This window comes from Pleurodeles waltl, chromosome 2_1 (assembly GCF_031143425.1).
Source record: "Pleurodeles waltl isolate 20211129_DDA chromosome 2_1, aPleWal1.hap1.20221129, whole genome shotgun sequence".
In the NCBI taxonomy this organism is placed as follows: domain Eukaryota; kingdom Metazoa; phylum Chordata; class Amphibia; order Caudata; family Salamandridae; genus Pleurodeles; species Pleurodeles waltl.
In genome coordinates, this window is record NC_090438.1 from 429657917 (window position 1) to 429676070 (window position 18154).

Consider the following 18154-nt stretch of genomic DNA (forward strand, 5'->3'; position numbering starts at 1 on the left):
AAACTTGCCCAGGATCGTAGCCATCGTCTCCTGGGAGTGGTGGTATGCTCCCATGATGGTCGAGAGGGCCTCGTGGAGAGTGGATTCCCTTGGCCTGTCCGCCCCCTGTCGCACAGCAGCCCTCCCAGTTCCCCTGTGTTCCTGTGCCTCCGTCCCCTGGACTGTGTGCCCACTACCACTGCCCCCAGGTCCCTGTTATTGTTGGAGTGGTGGGTTATCCTGGGTTCCCTGTAGTGGAGGACACACAGCTGATTGACGTGTCCTGGGGACGGAGGTATGGGCCCGCTGGGTGGCTGCTGTACTGGTGTTCCCAGAGGGTGGAAGGTCAGTGTTGGGCTGTGCCTGTGCGAGGGGAACCAAACTGTCCCGAGGCCTCTTCTATGGGTGGGGTGGATATGTCTGGACCCTCCTGTCTGGTGGCGTTAGGTAGTGGTCCTGCAGGGGTATAAAAGCATGATTATTGCATCTGTGTGTGTCATGGTGTGCAATGGGTGGGTGAGCGTGTACCCCAGTGCTAGCATTCCTGAGTAGGAGCTTGCGTGATGATGGTTTAGGGGGTTGTATGGGTAGGTGCAGTGGGCATGCTTTAGTGATGGGTGACCATGCTTTGTTGTTGCATGCAGGGCTTGGTGTTGGGATGGGTGGTTTATGATGTTGGGACATATGTGAGGAGTTGGGGTAATAGGGGAGGGGGTGAGGGTGGGGGTGTGTGATAGCATGCAGGTAGGGTGGGGGATATGATAGTTAAGATTTGACTTACCAGTGTCCATTCCTCCACCGACTCCTCCGAGGCCCTCAGGATGCATAATGGTCAAGACTTGCTCCTCCCATGTTGTTAGTTGTGGGGGAGGAGGTGGGGGTCCACCACCAGTCCGCTGAACCGCGATGTTGTGCCTGGAGACCACGGAACGCACCTTCCCCCGTAGATCGTTCCACCTCTTCCTGATGTCCTCCCGATTTCTTGGGTGCTGTCCCACTGCGTTGACCCTGTCCACGATTCTTCGCCATGGCTCCATCTTCCTAGCTATAGAGGTGTGCTGCACCTGTGAGCCAAATAGCTGTGGCTCTACCCGTGCGATTTCCTCCACCATAACCCTGAGCTCCTTCTCCGAAAACCTGTGGTGTCTTTGGCGTGCCATGGGGTGGTGTAGGTGATGTGTGGGGTAGTGTATGTGGTGATGAGTGTGGTGATGTGTAGTGGTGTGTGGTGTTTTGTGCGTGGATGTTGTGTGGGTGATGGTGTTGTGTGCCTCTGTGTGGTGGGGTTGTCTATTGCTGTGCTCTCTGTCTGTCGCCTTCGTCTCAAATTTTTGGTCGTAGGGGTTTGTGGGTGATGTGGGTGTGTGTTTTATATTGTGTTGCGTGTGTGGGAGTGGTGTTAGTATGTGTATGAGGTGTGTGTATTTCGAATTGTCCAATGTGGCGGTGTTTTGGAGATGTGTGTGTATTTGTGGGTCGTGATAGCATTGGTGTGTTTCTGTTGGCGTGACGGTGGAGGATTTGTTTTCGCCAGTTTATCACTGACCTTTGGTGTGGCGGACTTGTGTGGGTGTCTGAATTTCGGCAGATTCCGAGATGTGTGTCATAATAGCTGTGGCGGAATTCTGTGGCCGCGGCGGTGTATTAGCGGTAAGCGGCTTTTACCGCCAATGTTGTGATGACCCCCTTAGACTGGGGAAATAAATCACGCGACTTGCCAACTCGAAAAGCCGCCAAGTAAATCCTTTAAAAATTGTAGCGCATAATGAACTAACCACAAGAAAAGAGTTGCGCGTCTTGTCGATTCGAATGCCACCATGTAATTGCCATGGAATGGTAGCACACAATTAATTTCAAGGGTTAAAGTACACGAAAACTAATTGCGTGTCTTACTGATTCGAATGCCACCATGTAATTGGCAAAGAATGGTAGCACACAATGAATAACATGAATTACGCACGAGAAAAGAATCGCACGTCTTGCCGATTCGAGTATTCATATGCAAGTGTCATTAAACGTCCAAGCGCACAGTCACACGCACAAGACTCCAATCATCAATCATGCAAAGATTAGGCCCAAGAACTCGTGCGTCCTCAACAACAGAGTTGGGGTCCCAGCCCGACCTCCGTCTTACCACCCTGACCTAGGATCACCAAATTAAGTGAAAAAGGGCGAGGCCTGGAAGGTCAAAGTAGGCCGCCGGAACAGGAGCTCAGGAAGTTGCTGCTGCTCTGCACCGGGACCTCTGAATAGTGAGCATGTGGAGCTCGGCTGGCTCCCTTATATAGAGTCTTGGCCCAGCCCACAAACCACACATAGGCAGGCTGCAGGGAACACTTCTAGAAGGCTCTGGAAAGGGACCACACCCTGACACAGTCTGAAAGCCTGCAGCAGTACATTACATGAGAACAATATTCATATGCATGTGAACATAAGTCTTCAAGTTTTAACTCTGCAATGCAAAAGGTTAAACAACATCATATCAGCAAAATGCATAAATTATGTTTGCCTGAACTTGCTAGGTTTTTGCATTCTAGTCACCCATAGAGCGCGCACTGCCCTGATGTTGACAAATTGTGTCATTCATGTCTGTGTTTCAGGTTTGATGAATTTGCTTTTGAAGGGTTTGTCACACACATAGTGAAATTAAACCGAACTGTGCCACCCTAACTGTTTAAACCCAGAGTGGACATTTGTACTTCTTGGATTGTTTTTGTTCCTTTTAGTTTAACCCTATGCATGCAGGAAACTTATATGTGACATAATTAATGCCCCTGTTTGTCTTTCTTGTGCATGATAAGTGTAACCACAGTTCTAATTGTAGTGTGCAACAGTGAATCTCTGTGAAGCCAGCCCTAGTTTTGCAGTACTTGTTGTTATGATACTCAGTTTGGGCTTTTGGTAATGCAGTGTTAGTAATAGTGCCAACAGTTTTTATTATCCAAGAAAAGTGCTGGAGCATCCCGGTGTTCTTCTACCACTCCCATGCCCATATCACAAAGAGAGATTCAGTTTCAAGGAAATTGAGTGCACTAACTCTACTATCACTCTGTGAACAACAACCTGCCCCTCCGAAGATACAGGGTGCCTGGCTGGACCGGCAAGACGTGGCAGTGTTTTGTCTCTTTCTCTTCCACTCCCCCTTTCCTTTTGGGACACCTGCTGGGGTTTCTGTGTCCACCAGGAAGTGCCAAGCGGTAATCCAGGAGGTCGGGAGCATATCATCGCCCCTGCAGACATCCTGCTTTTCAGGTGAGTGGCTCGTCTTGACAGAAAGCCAACCCACAACATACAGGGCTGCCTGGGCGATGGATTCCTCAATGGGTACTTTCAAAGTTTTAGCACAGGCTTTACCAGCTGATCAGGATGCTCCATCTTTATTAGATTTAACTAAGGCCCAAGCGGGATTACAGAAGAAAGTTCTTTCCTTAAAGCAAGGGAACCTGGAGTTGCACACTGAACTATAGTGGTATAAACCACAAGACACCCACTGGGGAGGAGTCAAACCAATACAAAGATTTCCAGTACTACAGGCCCCTCGGTTTGACTTGTCCAATCATGTTCCTAGACCCAATTCAGGCCCAACAACTTCCACCACACAACCCATGCAGGTAATGGTCACAACACGAACTCCTGTGCCCTCTAGAAAGGTTTTTTGGAGATAGTGCCAAGTTCAACATTTTTCTTAACCAGTGCCAGCTACAGTTTATGTGCCGGGCAGATGCATTCCCCAACGATGCTGCAAAGGTAGCTTTCATTATCTCTTATTTGGGAAGCAATGCAGCTAATTGGTCTATACCGCTGGTGGAGCACAATGACCCCATACTGTATGATTTCAACCGGTTCAAGAAAGCCTTGTGGAAACTGTTCACCAAACATCTCTCCGTGCAAGCTAGTGACAATGAGTTGCTGAATTTGCGCCAGGGAAACAAGGATCTACTGTCCTATATCACCTCATTCAATCAGTTGGTGGCAGAGACTGAGTGGCCCGAGGAGAAGAGGACCTTCCTCTTCTATCGTGGCCTTCGGGACGATCTCAAGGATGCTCTAGCCCAAATTGTGGAAATTCCTACGGAGTGTTCTGAGTTCATTGACCTGGTGATATGATTGGATGACCGCTTGTGTGAACGTAAGGGAGAAAAATTCCGGGGTGACACACGCTTAGTGGTGCTCAAATCTGAGAAAAAGGAGTCCACCATTCCCACTCATGATACACCTGAGCCCATGCAAATTGGTAGTGTGTTGGCCCGCTATCTAAGGAAGAGAAAGGACGTAGGAAAAAATTGAAACTCTGTTTATACTGCGGTAAGGCCGGGCATTTTGCTTGGGATTGTCCTAACAAGCCTACTGCTGCAAAGAAAGCCATTGGAGTGGCAACACAGCCTGAATTCTCTATTCCTGACCAGGTGGAAAAACAAACTGGCACAATAACTTCTGAGACCATTTTATCAAGCACTTCTTTCAATATGGTCTCACATCTTCTGGCTAATACCACCAGTCCAGAACCTCGACATCTAACTCTTAATGTGACGTTAGTGTTGTCCCCTCAGGTTCGTAAGGGCATTCCCATATTGCTTGACTCTGGGGCTACCGGAAACTTTTTAGACTTGGGTTTGGGTAAAACCCTAAATATTACGGCTGACAGAAATGATGTCCCTGAACCAGTCAGAGCCGTGTATGGATCAGAATTGTCCTCCGGTCTTATTGTTTATCAAACAACACCCTTGTCCAATGCTTTGTGCAAACAACCATACATAACATATTCAGTTTGTCCTCATACTTAGCCCAGTATTTGGAGCCATTTTGGGGATGCCCTGGCTTCAGTTCTGCAATCTAAAAATTGCCTGGGCTGCAAGGACAGTGACATTAGGCTCTAAACATTGCTGGCACTCCTGTTACTAAGACAAACCATTACTAGTGACACCCTTGCATTATGGGTCCACACATAGGCCTTCATTACAACCCTGGCGGTAAATGCCGCTTACCGCTGTGCAGAAGACCGCCAACATACCATTGCGGCCGCGGAATTCCGCTACAGCTATTACGACCCACAGCTCAGAATCCGCCATAATACAGACACCCACACAAGTCCGCCACACCAAAGGTCAGTGATAAACTGGCGATAACAAAACAGACACCTTCGCGCCAACAGGAATACACCCACACTATCATGACCCACGAACCCACACACATTTACAAAACACTACCACATTGGAAAAATCAAAATACACACACCTGACACACATCCACACACCACATCCACACACCCAATCCAATATAAAGCACACACCCACAAACCCTTACTACCATAATCCTGAAACCACGCCAGAGAAACACACCATCATAAACAACACCAGCATCCACAGACACACAACACCATCACTTACACAACATCCACGCACCTCAAAAAACACACACCAACACATCCCCTCACACATCACAACACACACCACCTCACACATCACCCATACCACATCAGGGCACCTCAATGACACCCCAGGTTCTCTGAGGAGGAGCTCAGGGTCATGGTGGAGGAAATCGTCCGGGTAGAGCCACAGCTATTCGGATCACAGGTGCAGCACACCTCCATTGCAAGGAAGATGGAGCTATGGCGCAGAATTGTCGACAGGGTCAACGCAGTGGGACAGCATCCAAGAACTAGGGATGACATCAGGAAGAGGTGGAATGACCTACGGGGGAAGGTGCGTTCCGTGGTCTCCAGACACCAGATTGCTGTACAGAGGACTGGCGATGGCCCCCACCTCCTCCCCCACAACTAACAACATGGGAGGAGCAGGTCTTGGCAATACTGCATCCTGAGGACCTCTCAGGAGTAGCGGGAGGACTCGACTCTGGTAAGTCAAATCTTGACGACCTCATCCCCCCCACCTGCATGCCATCATATACTCTCACCCTCACCCCCATCACTCCAACACCTCACATATGCCCCACTATCAGAACCTACCCATCCCAATACCAAGCCCTGCATGCAATACCAATGCATGGACACCCATCACCAAAGCATCTCCACTACAGACCCAAACCAAATATCACACAAGGACCAAGCCAAGAATACAAGCACTGGAGTACAGGGCCACTCACCCATTGCACATTATGGCACACACAGATGCAATAATCATGCCATTACACCCCTGCAGGACCCCAACCCAATGTCACCGGACAGGAGGTACCAGACATATCCAGTCCCCCCAGAGAAGAGACCCCCAGTAATGACAGCAGCTCTACACCACAACTGGATCAAGATGACCAGCCCAGCCCATCAGGGACCTCGGGACAGTCGATTCCCCTGACACTGTCACAAGCCACCACAGAGCCTCCGATTCAGTCCGACATCCTGCAAGAAGAGTCGATACAGTGTCTACTGTGCGACAGAAATTTCCCTACATCACCCACCGGTATGACTCAGCTCCTGTGACTATGTCCTGCACGCCCAGGATTTTACCGCATTATCCCCAGGGCATCCAAATACCCTGCAACCTGAAGAGGATCGAAATTTGCGTGCCGGAAATCGACACAAGGCCCTGGCTGCGTGTAAAATATCAATTCATCGTCTGTGGGCACCCGGAGATACTGATGCACACCTCCCCGTTTTCCACGCATCTCCGCCTCTGAGGTCCCTTGCGGATAATTTTGACACAATCCAGGTACTTTGTGCTTGCAAGAGACACTTAGGCCCTCAGTTCAACAATGGCTGTAAGTGCTGCTTACCGGCATGCTGACTGCCGCCAACATACTGTGACCGCATCGGTGTACCGCTACAGGTATTATGAACCACACATAGAAATCCGTCACGATACAGACACACACACAAGTCCGCCAGCCCAAAGGTCAGTGATAAACTGGTGGTACCAAAACCCACACTGTTACGCCAACAGAAATACGCCCACAGCATCAGGATCCACGAATCACTGCGGCGGTCATTCAATCGCGGTAAACCATTGGCGGTACAGACCGCTGCGCTCAAAATACACACACACTAACAAAACAACACCACATTGGACAATTCAAAATACACACACCTGACACACATACACACATCATACCCACATACCCACAACACTATAAAACACCCCCCACAATACCCACAATCCTGTATGACCCGAACATTTTGGCAAGTGAGAGAGAGACAAGCCAGGAACACCCACTGAATCTGAGCCACAAAACACCATCAGCCATACACCATCCGCATACCTCACAGCACACACCCCATAACATTACCCCACACACCCTCACACACACCACTCACACTACACCCATGGAACCACAAAGACACCCCAGGTTCTCAGAGGAGGAGCTAAGGGTCATGGTGGAGGAAATCATCTGGGTTGAGCCACAGCTATTTGAATCACAGGTGCAGCAGACATCTATTGCTAGGAAGATGGAGCTATGGCGGAGAATTGTGGACAGGGTCAATGCCATGGGACAGCACCCAAGAACAAGGGATGACATCAGGAAGAGATGGAACAACCGGGGGAAGCAAGACACCAGGTAGCTGTACAGAGGACTGGCAGTGGACACCCACCTTCTCCCCCACAACTAACAACATAGGAGGAGCAAGTCTTGGCGATCATGCATCCTGAGGGCCTAACAGGAGTAGCAGGAGGACTGGACTCTGGTAAGTCAACTCTTTACTACTTTATCCTCCACCCTGCCTGCATGCCATCACAAATTACAACCCCTACCCTCATCCCCATCACCCCACCACCTCACGGACCCCACCCATCCCAATACCAATACCAAGCCCCATATGCAACACCAATGCATGGACCCCCATCACAGACCTGCATGGACACCCATCACCACAGCATGCACACTAGTGACAATCACTTTGCCAAACCAAGCACAACTCACACAAGCCAACGCTGCCTTGTTAATAACAACCATAGAGGGAAACATATCCATGCACAAGATGGCACACACAGATACAATAACACTGCATTTACATCCCCCCAGGACCCACACTCAATGTCACCGGAGAGGAGGTGCCAGCTGCATCGAGCCCTCCCTGAAAAGACCCACAGTGATGACAACAGCTCTGCACACCTGGATCATGATGACCAACCTGGCCCATCAGGGACCTCTGGACTGTTGGCGACGCAGCCACAGTCCCAATCCACCACAGAGCCTCCCTCCTCAGAAAACACCAGCACAGCACCCACCCAGCAGGCCCATCCCTCTGTCCCCAGGACACGTCAATCAGCAGTGTGTCCACCACTACAGGGAACCCAGGCAAACCCACCAACCCAAGAAAATCAGGGACCTGGGGGCAGTGGCAGTGAGCACACGGTTCAGGGGACAGAGGCTCAGGAAAACAGGGAAGCTGGGAGGACTGCTGTGCGACATGGGAAGAATAGGCCCAGGGAACCCACTCTCCACTGGGCCCTCTCCAACATCATGGGAGCTTACCATCATTCCCAGGAGACAATGGCAACGGTACTGGCCAAGTTTCAGGAGACCCAGCGGCTGCAGGAGGAACACTATCTGGGGATCAGGGAAGACCATAAACAACACCCTGGTCACAATTGCAGGGGTTTGCAGGGGTGCAGAAAGACCTTGCCAACATCAGGAGGGACACTGTTGCACAAGAAGGGGCCCCTGATACTAGCCTGGATGAATAACAGCCCTCCACCTCTTCCGGCGCTAGTGGACAGGAGGCACCGCCACAGGAACATGGCACCAGCACCCCACCCCCTGCAGATGGAGAACCACCCCGCAAACGGTCCCCGAGATCCAGGAACAAGACAAAGAACATTGCCAAGACCCCGACAGGAAATGAGAGCCCCCTGAATGCCACCCTTCTGTCCCACTTTGTCACCCTGTCTATGCTTCAACTGCCATTGCTCCACTTCCTATGCCCCTTTGAACAATGCACCTGTGAAACAAATAGACTGGACTCTGCCATGGACATTCTTTCACCATCCCCCCTGACCATTTTACAACCCCCTCGACTTATTTGCACAGAAATAAACACACTTCAGTCACAAAACAATCTGGAGTCAGTCTGGGCTTTCACAAATGTATAATTGCAATACCCATGGAATATAGCAATGTCAATTTACTTGTGCACATACCAATGTAACACAGCTGTACCCCAGAACGAAATATAGCAGAGTTCACAAAGTGGGACCCACATCTGTGAAATGGAAAGGCAAAGTGACATGTCAGGGTCCATACACTGAGTGAAAATGACACACTTATGCTAGCTTCAATAATAGTATGAGATATGGGAGGCAGTGACATCTTCTTACCTGTGTCTCACTGTAAGTATTGCATGATTATGTTGTTCCTGTTGTTGATATCCTCTTCTTCTGCCTCCTCTTCTTCACTGTCCACAGGCTCCACAGCTGCCACAAGACCACCAACTGGCCCATCCTCCTGTAGAAAAGGCACCTGGAGTCGCAAAGCCAGGTTGTGCAGCATACAGCAGGCCACGATCATCTGGCACACCTTCTGTAGTCTCCAGCCTGGCAGCTGTTACTGCCCCGATCGGACAGAGTGGTACATTGGCGGTTTGGCTTGAGCCAAACAACCAATGTCATATTTTGGGGAAAGGTACCGCCACGCTGTTGGCAGTACTTTTCTCCAAATTACAGCTGTCCACCAGGGTCGTAATGAGGGCCTACACTTTAAAACAAATGAAGTTTCTGAACTTATAAGCATAAAATAGAGATTGAAAAATACATAACACCTTAACATTTGTGAAAATATGAGAGAAGAGTGAGATTGACCAACATCACATTGCAATATTCTTTTCACAAAATAAAAACAAGGTGTCACACAGTTGTGGCCAATTCAATTTGACATTAACATCACTTGCAAAATGGTAAATTGAACATACTCAGTAAACAACATGCAATGGAAGTGAAAGACATTTACAAAATAAAAACACATTTATGTGATATGTTGTTAGGTGAAACAACACTAAGCACCATAACTGCATATGATATTAAATGGAGATTGAAACCTGTAATCTTAAATAGAACATAACATTCAAACATATGAACAGACAAGGCAAAAGCAGCAACTAATACATGAAGAAAAGCACATATATAGAAAACACATATTGACCATTAGTAGAATGAGAGCTACAACAACAATGCTGCAAATTTCCTTTAAAAATATATACATAGTTTTATATATGGATTTCTATGATAAAAAAGAAGCAAACCACATTATCAATCGCTAAATTAAGAGCAAAAATGGCATTTAGGTTTAGCATCAGTTGCAAAAAAATAACTTACAAGTCTACTTTCAAGATGTAGGATCTGCAAGGCCTCCTCCTCCCAGGGATAACGTTGTAGGTGGAGGGGGGCTAAAAGAACCACCACCAGTGTCCTGGGCCTCCAGGTAATGTTTGGAAGCAAGAGAATACACTCTCTCCCGTAGGTCATTCCATTTCTTCATTATATCCTCCTGGGTGTGCAAGTTGTTCACTACAACATTCACTCTGTCAACTATTCTAGACCACATTTGCCTTTTCTGAGCTGCAGTTGTATTTTAGACTTGTACTCCACACAATTGTGGTTTAATCTAATACCTTCATCCATCATGACTGATAATTCTCCCTCTGTGAAACATGAATTTCTCCTCCTTGCCATTATATGGAATTCAAATTAAGTGATTCTGGGTACCCACAAGTGAAAGGTAAAAAGAAATGGTAAATGACCAAGAAACAGAGTGTTGTCTGAAAAAGCTTCTCCAGGAACATGTTGTGCTGCAGTGAAATGCAGTGTGTTTCATAATGTGTTATGCAGGTAAAGACAAACAGCAAATGCACATCAGGTGTATGCTGTTTTCACCCATCCAAAAGCCACAAGCATTGTACAATGTTGAATGCATTCTGTAACAGAATCCGATTATTAGTAATTCGCTGTTATAACAATGCCAGCACAACTGTGAAATGTGCTTGTTGCAACCGTCACCCTGACAGTGACTGAGTAATGTTAGCTTATGTGACGGAAAACAATCTGTAAACACGGATTGAGGTTTAGCAGGCATGTATTTAAGTAGGGTGGGAGGAAATCCATCACGTTGATGGAGTACTTGCAACTCAAGCACAGAGGGATGATGAGAGTTCCACCATAATCTAAATCAGGCCCTTAGTCTTTAGATGAGGTTCTGAAATATGCAAAGTATTGCATTGATTAGTAGGAGATGAAACAGAGGAAACTCAAAGAAATGTTTATGCTAGCTCATATGAAGCTGGCACAGAAGTTGTTTCTAGGAAATGGTGTTTTATTAAAGGTGTTAGTGTGTGTTCAAGGCGGTATTCAAGGAGTTGGATTTTAAATGGATATACTAGGTGTTCAAGGAGTTATGGTTGTCATGCAGGGTAAGTCGAGAAGCTCAGATTGATCCAATTACAGGTGTTGAAGTTAATATATTAAAGAAAATCACTCTTTGTCATCTTTGTAATATGGTGGGCCATTGAAAGCACAAATGTAGGCTTATTCCAGAAAGAATGAACAATAATCAAGTGCAGGGAGGAAATACAATGCAGATGAAAAATGTGCCTGAACAACAGGTTCAAACGACAATGCAAAATCAGCTTCAAATAATGCGGGTAACACACGACTGAATCTTAATCAATTGCCCTGAGTAAATCGAAATACAATGCAGGTACAAAACCAAAATGCACTTCAGCAGTTTACTATGTTTAATGATGATAGCTTGGACTCAGACATGTTGCAATGATAGTGCCTGAGAGGAGGCGCAGATTGAGGGTTTTGGCACAGTCTTACAGGTAGACTAGAGTGGACCTTCTGTAAAAGGTGAAGAAACGCGCCATTCTTGATTGACACTGGCGGTACCTGTTTCAGTGTTAGAACAGTGGAAGTCCCAGATCGTGTTATAAATAAACAAGTTACAAACCCAATCTCAAAGGAACTTTTTGAAAAAATAGGTCCATTTGAAGAAAATCACCTGTTTGTTGTTCAAACTCAAGTCCTGTAAATCTATTGGGAAGAGACCTATTATACAAATTGTACTGTATAATTTATTGTACACCAAATAGGGTACAGTTCAAATAGGCTCAACAAAAGACAGTGCGGCTTTATCCAATGATGCAAGGAAAAGATTTACCACAAGATTTAAAAGAGACACTGAATGGAGAATTATGGGTTTTCACAGGAAAAGATATCAAATTAATGATAGGTGTAGAACCAGTCCAAACCAAATGCCATGTTTTCAAAAACACTACCTTATCAAATGGCTATAATAGCAGGAGTAACACCAATAATTAAAGATATGATACAAAAATATATTTTTAAAAGATATAATCAGGAATTCATGATACTCACCAATTATGGGATTACAAAACTCTATTGGGAAGTTTAAGATTGTTCAGGATTTGAAAAATGTTAATCCCATGTAATCCTATAGTACCAAATCCAGCCACCATACTTTAGCAGATTCCATGTACAGCAGAATGGTTCACTGTTGTAAATCTTTGCCAAGCTTTCTTATACATTCTGTTACATAAGGATAGTCAGTATCTATTCTCCTTCGTGTTCCAAGAGAAAGTATTAGCATGCTTTTGTGACCCACAAGGCTATACTGAAAGTCCTTCAATCATTATTCAAATGTTAAAGGAAAAATTGGAGACTTTGATCATGCCCTGTAACTCAGTTCTTGTCTAGTATATTGATGATCTATTAGAGAAAAAAGACTCTCGCAAACAAGACATCTTTGCTTTGGTTAATCATTTGGCTGAGAATAGAGATAAACTATTTCTGAGCATTCTGCAAAACTGTCAAAAAGAGGTCTAATACTTGGGACAAATCATTGAGAAAGGAATGAGAAAAGTGTAATGAGAAAGAGTGGAAGCCATTTTATGAATGGGTCCTCCAAAGACGCAAAGAGAAGTCAGGATGTTTTTCGGAATGGTTAGCTACTGTAGACAGAGGATACTCAACTTTATCCTGGTGGCAAAGCCTTTACTGAGGCTGACACATAGAGATGTGCCTAATCCAGTTTCACGGGACAACACATACATGAAAGCTTTCCTAGAGCTGAGAGAATATCTCAGTTGAGCTCCGACAATAAGAATGACTGATTATTCAAAGAGTTTTATATTATTTTACAGTGAGAGGGAGTGCTGCACTCTCTGTGCGTTCACAGATGCATGGTGACCTAAAAAGGCCAGTGGCCTATTTTTTAGTTATTCATTGTGAAGGAACAGGGCTGATTGCAGAGGCCCTCTAACTTTTTGCCCCCATTTTCCACTTTTGCTGGTGTTTTTTCCTGACTCTGATGGTGCCCTGGGTACTGCTAACCAGTCCCAGAGCCTGTGCTCTGTGCAAATTAGGCTAATTATAATTGGCTAAGTCAACCTACCTATACGTCCCTAGTATATGGTAGGGCATGTAGGTTTAGGGACCCCAGAATTGGCAGTACAGCCATGGGTGCACTGCTGAGGTGCTCAGTGTCATTTTAAAGGCAGGCCTGCCTTGCTGGTGGCTTTTAAATTAAAGTTCTATGCAAATTCCACTTTGGAATTAAAAGTAGTTTCAAAGTCTTAAACTACCGTATTGTTACATATAAGTCACCCCTAAGGTGTGCCCTATGTGGCCCTAGGGCTGGGTGCCAGGTAACTATAAGCACGTACCTTATAAAAATAGTTTTATAAGCCCTGGTGAGGTAAAAGCAGCCAAATGCGTTTTCCCTCATTGTAGTGAATGGCCTTCATAGGCTAGAATGGGGAGACTTTATTTTAATTTTAAAAGTCCCCTTAAGTGACAGATACAAAGAATTTGGTATCAAATTAATTGGTATAATAAATCCCACAAGTTCCAGTTGTTGGATTTAATATAACTTGTTCAGGTCAAAAGTTTTAAACTTTACCTGAAAAGTTGCCAACTTCAGCCCTGCATTGTTTTTGCTGCTGTGCTCTGATTGGCCAGCCTCTGGCAGCCTGACCAGGCTGCCTTGATGAGGTGTGAAGTGGCCTGGCTTCACACAAAGAGGTGTGCCTGTGGGAGGAGATCTCCCTTCAGCAGATGGTGAGGCAGAAAGTGAGAGGGCTGCCAAACTGGTCATCAAAGGCAGAGAAGGACATTTGGAGCAACCCAGCAACACCCCCACATCCTGCAACCCCAGACAACTAGGTGCCCCCTTGATTTGATTAGGAGAGGGCAGGAGAGGGGTGTATTTATGATTTTTAGCCACACCAGTGGGTTGGCTCAGCCAGATGTAACTTCCAAAAATCACTTTCAACCATGATGGATTTTTGAGGAATGTTGCCTCCTGGGATTGATTTTTGCCACACTTCCCAGGAAGTGGTGATCACAGGGGGAAGGACCCCGCACCTGATTGGAGAATCAGGACCCCCCTGTTTTTCACCCAGGAGCAAGGATAAAACTGGCAGACCTGCACCACACCTCAGACCCCCATCAGATTCCAACAAGGAAGAACCAAAGGAGAAGAAGGACTGCCCTGCTGGACCCCTGGCCTGCACCTGAACCCTGCACTCTAAAGGACTGCACCACCTGCACACTTGGGTTTCACCACAAGAAGGACTTTGTCTGGCTTCAACTGGTTCAAGGGGGGACCCCCTGTTTGCTACAGGTGAAAAATTGCTAACCAGAGTCCCCTGCACCATCTTCTGAAGAAATCAACCAGCTGACCACTGTCCAGTGGCCAAAAAGGAGTTAGCCCCTGGTGCATTCTGGAAGTTGTAGTCCACACCCCCAAGGATCATCTAAGAGCTTCTGGAACCTTGGGGTGAGCTGTGGACCCCAAAGGAACATTAAAAGAACATCTAGGAGAAGATCCAGAAGTTTGGAGAAGTTTGGAGAACTTTTGGAGAAAAGCTCCATAGAAGGAACGACCTGCCGCGGCAACTCTAGCCGGCTTGCCTCAACCGCAATCCAGCCTGATTTACAGGTTTGTCCCGGTGAAGAAAATCTCCAAAAAAGAAACTAAGTCCGAACATAGAAAGTTGACCGGGACCCCCCAGCCAGCATATCCGAGGAGGGCTCCAAGGACGTCGGATCAAGATCCAGGTTTACCCCGCTCGAAGGATTTTCACCTCGAAAAAACATCCGAAGGTAAAAATTCCCACTGAGGGCTCCCGTAACTTTATCCAGAGAAGAGTTCCATGAGGTCGGATTGGACTGGCAGGTTTGACCCGCTGAAGAAAATCTTCTGAAAAACGACTAAGTGCAAAGGTAAACTTTTGACCGAGGCCTCCAGCGGGCTGTAGCCGAGCCGAGCTCTATCGCGGTCGGCCTTAAACTTTGACTTTGCCCTGGTCGAGGTGCGACCAGATGACCAGATTGGCGCTTCTTGTTTCTTGGCGCTAGAAAGCAATAATTCTTTAAAAATTCTTATCTCTGGTTCCCCTTATCCGATTTTATTCGTTTTTGTGTCATTTTAAAGATAAAAATATAGTATATTTTTATAAATTGGTTTTGTATTTTTTTTGCTGTTTCCTGTGTTTTATTTAATTACTGTTTTTTAATATTTGAATGCTTTACACTCTGTCTCCTCAGTTAAGCCTTGTTGCTCGTTGCCAAGCTACCAAGGGTTGAGCTGGGTTTGATTTACTGAGACCTAACTGGACCTAAGTGGAGGTTAGTGGCCTGTTGCTAAGTGTAGGTACTTACCTGCCCTTACCAATAACCCATTTTCCAACAGGCATGATCTTGAAGCTGCTGCATTACCCAGTTGCCTTAAAGCTGTGGCTCTGTTAGTGCTAGTTTCGAGAGATGTAAAAACATAGTGATGGGATATGCTTTAAATGTTATGGTCTTTCATTCTGTTGAAGTTTTGCTTACCAGAACAAAAACAAAGGATTTGACCCATACAAGGTTGAGTAAATATGAGCAGCAGATACTTACAGCTGACAATCTCACTCTGAGGTGCTGCCACATTTTAAATCTGAGCACACTCATGCCTCTGTCTGAAGGTGAAGCCTCTGACCAATTTGAACATGATGGTCTTGATGTCACAAACATATGTACCATGCCTAGACCTGATATAAAGGAATAATACGTTCTGATGATGTCCTTATGTGGCTGGCTCATGCTTAAGGACAAATGATGGTTCCCGGAGCGCAGCATACACTGTTTGTACCATTCAAGAAACAGTAGAAGCTTCATGGCTTCAAGGAGTTTCCTCATCATAAGTTGCAGAATTGATAGCACTTACAAGAGCCTGCAGCTTAACAGCCCAAATGTCAGTGACTATATTTGCAGATAGTCAGTAGGCTTTGGCGTGGTCTGCAACTTTGGACAGTTATGGTCACAAAGAAGTTTCACAACTTGGTCGGGACTCCTAATTAGAAACTTTCCAATGACACAACATTTCCATGGGCCTACACATTTAGGAATAAATGCTATGGTCAGGTCATTTAGGCATAGTAGGTTTTGTCCCAGATTTGTAGCCCATGTAGAAAAATTGTGTTACCGATGTGGAACATGTCAACAAATGAATGTGGAAAAGCAAACATTAGTCACAATGAGTCACTTAGGGACATCGGGATGTCCTTTCAACAGAATGCAACTGGATATTATCGTAATGCCTGTTTGTAATGGGCTGTGATATATCCTGGTTGCACTGTATTTTTTCTAGATCTGTGGAGGCCTAACCACCAAGGAGGAATGACAGTCTCACTGTAGCCAAGATATTGATGAGGGAGTTGGTCCAAATGTACAACTTCTTGGTTTCTCTGGAGTCAAATCAAGGAACTCACTTCAACAGTGAGTTCATTAAAATGTATACAGCTTTGCAAGTTAAACAAAAGCTACACTGCCATTATTAACCTGAAGCTGCTTCAGGGATTGTTGAGCAGATCAATGGACCCATCAAATCCAAATTGGCAAATGTTGGTGTTTCAACTTCATTGACATAGCCTGATGATTTACCTTTGGTATTAATGTTTATGCCAAGTATACCTGATATAAAGACTGTCCTATCCCATCATGAGATACTTATGGGGAGAGCAATGAGATTGCCTGCTGTTCCTGCAAGTGTACTTGTGAACATAACAGATGACATGGTGCTCGATTATTGCAAATGATTAGCTGATGTTGTGTGTTCTGTCTCTTGACAGAATGAAGCTGTCACTGTAAATCCACATCAAGAGCAGTGTCATGACCTCAGTCCGGGTAAATTAGTCATGTCTGTAGCCAAGGTGGAAGGGCCTATATCAGGTGATTCTAATCACAAATATAGCTGTCAAGTGTGCTGGAGTACCAAACTGGATACATGTTTCTCATAGTAGGTTTTGTCCCAGATTCGTAGCCCATGTAGAAGAATTGTGTTACCGATGTGGAACATGTCAACAAATGAATGTGGAAAAGCAAACATTAGTCACAATGCGTCACTTAGGGACATCAGGAGGTCCTTTTAACAGAATGCAACTGGATATTATCGTAAAGCCTGTTTGTAATGGGCTGAGATATATCCTGGTTGCACTGAATTTTTTCTAGATCTGTGGAGGCCTAACCACCGGGAGGAATGACAGTCTCACTGTAGCCAAGTTACTGTTGAGGGAGTTGGTCCAAATGTACAACTTACTGGTTTCTCTGGAGTCAGATTGAGGAACTCACTTCAACAGTGAGTTCATTAAAATGTACACAGCATTGCAAGTTAAACAAAAGCTACACTGACATTATTAACCTGAAGCTGCTTCAGGGATTGTTGAGAAGATCAATGGAACCATCAAATCCAAATTGGCAAAAGTTGGTGTTTCAACTTCATTGGCATAGCCTGATGATTTACTGTTGGTATTATTGTGTATGCCAAGTATACCTGGCAGAAAATCTTGCCTATCCCATCATGAGATGCTTATGGGGAGAGTAATGAGATTGCCTGCTGTTCCTGCAAATGTACTTGTGAACATAACAGATGACATGGTGGTCGATTATTGCAAATGATTCGCTGATGTTGTGTGTTCTGTCTCTTGACAGAATGAAGCTGTCACTGTAAATCCACATCAACAGCAGTGTCATGACCTCAGTCCAGGCAACTGGGTCCTTATCAAGAAACATGTGAAATAGTCATGTCTGTAGCCAAGGTGAAAGGGCCTCTATCAGGTGATTCTAATCACAACTATAGCTGTCAAGTGTGCTTGAGTACCAAACTGGATTCATGCTTCTCATACCCAGTGAACAAGAGATCCTTATGATGAAATAGTGGTCTATGAGCCTGG